Source organism: Crocodylus porosus, unplaced genomic scaffold (assembly GCF_001723895.1).
Source record: "Crocodylus porosus isolate Cpor-Errol unplaced genomic scaffold, CroPor_comp1, whole genome shotgun sequence".
Taxonomy (NCBI): Eukaryota; Metazoa; Chordata; order Crocodylia; family Crocodylidae; genus Crocodylus; species Crocodylus porosus.
Genome location: NW_017728948.1, coordinates 63,113,601 through 63,119,366, shown reverse-complemented (window position 1 = coordinate 63,119,366; position 5,766 = coordinate 63,113,601).

Here is a 5,766-nt window from a genome sequence, read left to right as displayed (position 1 = left end):
TGGAATATCTGGGTGCCCCATGCTGCCTCCACCTGGCTGGTATTGGGCTTTGGCCATGTGGAGGCAGCATGGGTCTATAGGGCCCAATCCCAGCATATGAATATAGTGCAGGACCTGATCTGACCCATGACTGAACCCACATAATTCCTGTGGCCTATGGGACCAAAACTGTGAGAACCACTGGTTTAGAAGATAACTGTTTAAATTACAGATGTGGGAATTGCAACTCATTGGGGATGAATTATGGGTCTCCCTCCACAGAAGCAGCTTTAGTGATTCCAGTCTCTGAGATTCATCTGATTTGGCTTTCTTTCTGTATCGATGATATCCAACTTGGAATCAGGGTTGAAAAACAATTTCCTCACACTCTAATATCTCAGGACATCAAACAGATTTTTTTGTCATGGTTTTCAAAATTTCTCTCTGAAGTATGAACAAAAATTTTAAAAGTCCCTATTTTTAAAGAATGTTATAACTGAAGTGACTTGGCCATAAGAGCTCCTGTTTAGTGTCATTAATATCTTCTTCTTTGGCAATCCCTCACAGTTGAGGATGAATGTCTTCCAAGATTGTCTTATCTTTGTGTCCAAAGGTGGCTGATGAGGCCTATCCAGGACCAATGGACTCTACTGTAGCTCAGATGTGTTTCCATGTGGGGTGGGTGGTGCTGAATTCCTGATTTTTTTGCAACACACTGTTGCTTTTGCTCCTGCTTTTCCATCTGCTGTCATTGTTGTGAGGTTTCAAAAGGCTGAGATCCCTGCAGCAGACTCTTTCTTCATTTGGGGTGGTCCTGGCTGACAGTGTCCCATGAGTTGACATTGATGTATTTTTTTTTTTTAATTTGGCCTTGAAGACATCCCTGAAATGCTTTCTTTGCCCTCTTCTTGAGTGTATGCCTTGGCTAAGCTGGGAGAACAAAACTTGCTTTGGGAGTCTGGAGTTAGATGTCCAGACAACATGGCTTGCCCAGTGAAGTTGATGTCATATGATTGTCATCTTGATACTTGTAGTGTTTTCTTGCAGGAGGACACTTATGTTGGTGCATCTGTCTTCTCACTGGATTCAGAGGATCTTCAGTAGGCAACATTGATGGTATTTCAACAATTTTGATGTCTCCTGTATGTTGTCCATTGCTCAGCTCCATACAGCAAGGTTGGGATCACAGCTGCTCAATAAACCATGAGCTTAGTTTTGGATCTGATGTTGTGACCTTTAAACACCCCATTTACTCAGGTGTCCAGAAGCTGCACTTGCACATTTGAGGCAATGTTGGATCCCTTTGTTGATGTCAGCCTTCTGCAAGAGATGGCTTCCGAGGTACAGGAAATAGTGCTTTCCAGTGTGTCAGCATGGATCTGGATTATTGGACCTGTGGATTATTCCTTAAGACCTTGTTGGTGGAGAGCCTTACTCTTTTGAATTTTAAGCATCAATCCCATTTTTGTATGCCTCAGTAAAGACGGTGACAATTGTCTGAAGGTCTGCTTCTGAGTGAGCGCACACTACAGCATCATCAGCGTACTTGAAGTCAATGTTTGAGGTTGGGGTAGTCTTGGTTTTGGCTTGGAGTCAGCTGAGGTTAAACAGTTTACCATGCATGCAGTAGTTTAGCTCCACTGCAGCTGAAAGCTTGTTGGTGGTCAGATATAACATCATAACAAAAAGTACTGAGGAGAGTGTGAATGTGATGATGCAGCCATGCTTAACTTCCATTTTAACCTCAAAAGGGATCTGTGATAGATCCATTACTGAGAACCACTGCTCATATAATGCCATGGAGTAGGTAGAAGATGGTGACAGATTTTAGTGGGCATCTGTACTTCAGAAGAATTCTCCACAGTGCTTCTTGGCTGACAGAGTCAAAAGCTTTTGTAAGGTCAAAAAAGGCCATGTAGAGAGGCTTATGTTGTTCCTGGCATTTCTTCTGCAGCTGGCAAGCTGTGAAGATCATGTCAGTTGTGCCTCTTGATGCCCTAAACCCACACTGAGATTCCAGGAGCTCTTCAGCAAGTGGAAAGGTATGTTTCAGGAGGGTTCTCGCAATGATCCTTCCTGTGGTGGACAGCAAGGCAATTCCTGTGTAGTTTCCACAGTTGGACTTGTCTCCTTTCTTGAAGATTGGAACAATCATGGCATCCCTGAGGTCATCTGGGATTTCCTCAGCATTCCAGATCCTTAAGTGATGGCATGAAGCTGTAATATGAGCCCTGCTTGAAGATTTCCATAGGGATTTCATCCACTCTAGATGCCTTGTTGTTTCTCTTCTGCTTGATGGTTTTCCTCACCTTGTCAAGGATTGGAGGGATTTTGAGAATGTTTCTGACTGGGTGTTGCAGGATGGAGTTGAGAGCACTCTCATCAATAGCAGTCTTGATTAAGAAGGTCTTCAAAGTGCTCCTTCCAGCAGGCATTGATGGCTTCCATTTCCTTGATCAGGTCTTCTCCATCCTAGGTCTCAAGGGTGGTTGGTCCCTGAGTGCTTGGATCATAAATGGCTTTGGTGGCTCTGAAGAAGCTGCGTATATTATGGATGTCAGTGAGATGTTGAATCTCCTTAGCCTTGTGTTCCCACCATTTGTTCTTCTTATTGCATGTCCTTTGGACCCCTGCATCAGCTTACTGGTGATTCAGTTTCTTTTGTTTGGTGTTGCTTTGCCAAGCACAAAAGGCTTTGCACTTGTGATCGATCAACACTTAGAGCTCCTAGTCATTTTTATCAAGCCAGTCTTGATGTTTCTTGGTAGAGAATCCAAGTTTCACTTTATAGGCACTGATTACCAGGGATCCTGGTTTACTCTGATTTTAAAAAAAATCCCCAATTTTCAGTTTAAAAAAAGTAACCCAGTCTATCTCTGTATATAGTGGTGTGTCATTTTAATTACAGAAAAAATGTGGATTTTGCGTTACTTTTTTTAACTGCTGCCTGCCCCAAGTGCAGCCCTGGCCCAGTACCACCCCACTGGGAAGACCCCAGCCCAGAACAGCTTGCCCTTGCTCAGTGGCAGCCCACCTTTGCTTAGTGCACAGATCTGGGGGGCACATGCCCCTCATGCTTCTCCTAGGGGTGAATCCTACCCAATGAGGTTTGTCCCCCTGGCTGTGTAGCACCAGCCACAGCCCCAGCCCCACTCCCTTACTAGGGGGGCCTGGATCCAATACAATAACATTTTTTCAGTCTTTACTTTTAGCTTCCCTTCCCTCTCTTTCCTGTACATATCTGTTCATGGACATTTTTATTTGAAAGAGACACATGCATTGAAGTCTGTATTAGAGGCTGTAATTTAGTAGGAGTGGGGTATGTTCTGTTATCCATAAAAGTCACCAAACCATACACCTTCCCACCATTGTCTTCATTACTGGAATAGGGTTGTGGAGGTGTTTGTAGCGGCCATGGTCCTGGAAATATGTCAGAAGCAAGGGTTTTTTTAGTGCTGTTGGAGCAACTGTATAGATGATAGAGGTGTTAGATAATGTTTTAGGTGTGAGGGACTTGTTACAATTTGAGTTGCTCAAATGTTGATTGTTGTTAGTGCTAGCTCAAGTTTGGAGCAGTCACACCTTAAAGCTAAAAACCCTCTCTGACTGTCCCCAACTTGCACAGCTGTTAGTTATCATTATAGGGCTGGTGAGCCAGAATAGGTTTCTATCCCTACTCTAGGTGGGGGTGTGTGAGAGATGGGGCGTGTGGGGGGAGGGGGACTTGAAGTTGAGAGGTGGAGAGTTAATAGGATGGCAGTAAGTAATGAAATAAGAAGTGGAAAAGAATTGGGGGTGGGGGAAGGATGGTGAAATGAAGTGCTGGTCATTCTTCCCACAATAGTTGGGAGGTGGAAGTGGTGAGGGAAGGCACTTTTCAGGGAGCTACTGTCCATGCCCCAGGAAGAAAGCCCCAATCCAGCCATTACCTTGTCACCCCCGCTACCCCCCCCACCGCCACACATTTTGGACCCATCTGTGCCCTAGCTATCTGGCATGTGGTTTACAGGCTGTTTGCATGGGGTTGCACCCCTGAGTTGGGAAGGTCACATCCCCGGGAGCTGGTGGGAAAGTCGGCTTAGTGCCAGAACTGCCCCATGTTGTAGAGTTCATGGAGTGGAAAGTTTGCCCACACACACGGGAGGTTGGAGGAGAGGACACTGCGTCCTAGGATGCTGGAGGACTGCATCTTGCATGGCTCATCCGTGGGGCGTGGCCACACATTCATGGAACACAAGATGGATAACAGAGATCAGAGATAAACTTGCCTTTGGAGTGGCATAACTTTAAGCTGTTTACAATGTGCTTAAAATAGTTTCAGGTGTAGACAATCCAGTAGTTAAGAGCTCCAGGAATCATCTAAAATAGATGTCTAACAAGTGTCCTTCAGGGCTGGGGAAGAAGCAAGGGCAGCTATGCTAAATACCAATTAATGGCATGCATCAACTCCATATATAAAAAGAAAGCTAGTCTATGTGTTCAATCTAGATGATGAAAGCATCATCTTTATAAGATAGGTATAACACAGATATGATGGTACGGTATTCCAGTGTGTCCATTGTTTGGAAAAAGTGGCAGTTTTTGAAAGTAAAATGTGTGTGCATGATTCATGCAATATGTTGTGGTTACAAATCTGAGTAATCCATGTTCTTGCAAGTATTTGGGCAGGTGGGGGGTGGTGCAAATATACTTGTGTGGTGTGCTGTTATTTGTATACAAGCTAGGGACACCATGGTTGCAGGTATGACTTCTCAGGGGAGATAGTTGATGTTCTAAATCTTGCTGAGAAAGTCTATTATATTTTGTAGTAAACTTGCTAATCATAAAAAAGTAGGGTTGGTTGGGACCTAAGGCAAGATCATCACACTATCCAAACCATCTCAAACAAATCCTTATGTAACCTTTTACTAAACTACACAGTCAACCCTCTCACACAAGTAAAAAGCATTGCACAATAATCTGTGAAGTAGGGAGACAACAGTGTCCTGCAAAGGTTAAAATACATTCAGACCTCCAAGGAAGAGGATTTCATAGACATATGGGCTGGAAGGTACCCTGGAGGATCACTGAGTCCAGCCCCCTGCCCCAGGGGCAGGAAGTCAGCAGGGATCATAGGTTCCCAGCAAGATAAGCATCCAAATGTGTTTTGAAGGCATTCAAAGTGGGTGCTTGAACCGCCTCAGGTGGCAGTCTGTTCCAAATCTTGGGGGCCCAGACAGTGAAGAAGTTCTTTCTTATGTCCAGCCTGAACCGGTCACAGTGGAGTTTGTGACCGTTTGATCTTGTCATCCCTTGGGGGGCTCTGGTGAACAGACGTTCCCTCGGATCCTGATGAGCACCCCTGATAAACTTATAGGTGGCCACCAGATCACCCCTGAGCCTGTGCTTTTCCAGGCTGATAGCCTCATTGCTCTCAGCCTGTCATCATAAGGTCTGTTTTCCTGACCTCTGATCATGCTCGTGGCTTTCCTCTGCACCCCCTCAAGCTTCTCCACATCCTTTTTGAACTGCGGAGGCCAAAACTGGACACAGTACTCCAGCTGCAGCCTCACCAAGGCCAAATACAGCGGGAGAATGACGTCCCGGGATCTGCTTGAGAAGCATCTATGGATGCAAGCCAGCGTTTTGCTGGCTGTACTAGCCGCAGCATCACATTGAAGGCTCATGTTCATCTTGTGGTCAACCGTGACCCCCAAGTCCCTTTCATCTGTACTGCTAACCAGTGTAGTACTACCAAGCCTATAAGCATGGTGCAGGTTTTTCCTCCCAAGGTGGAGAACCTTGCAT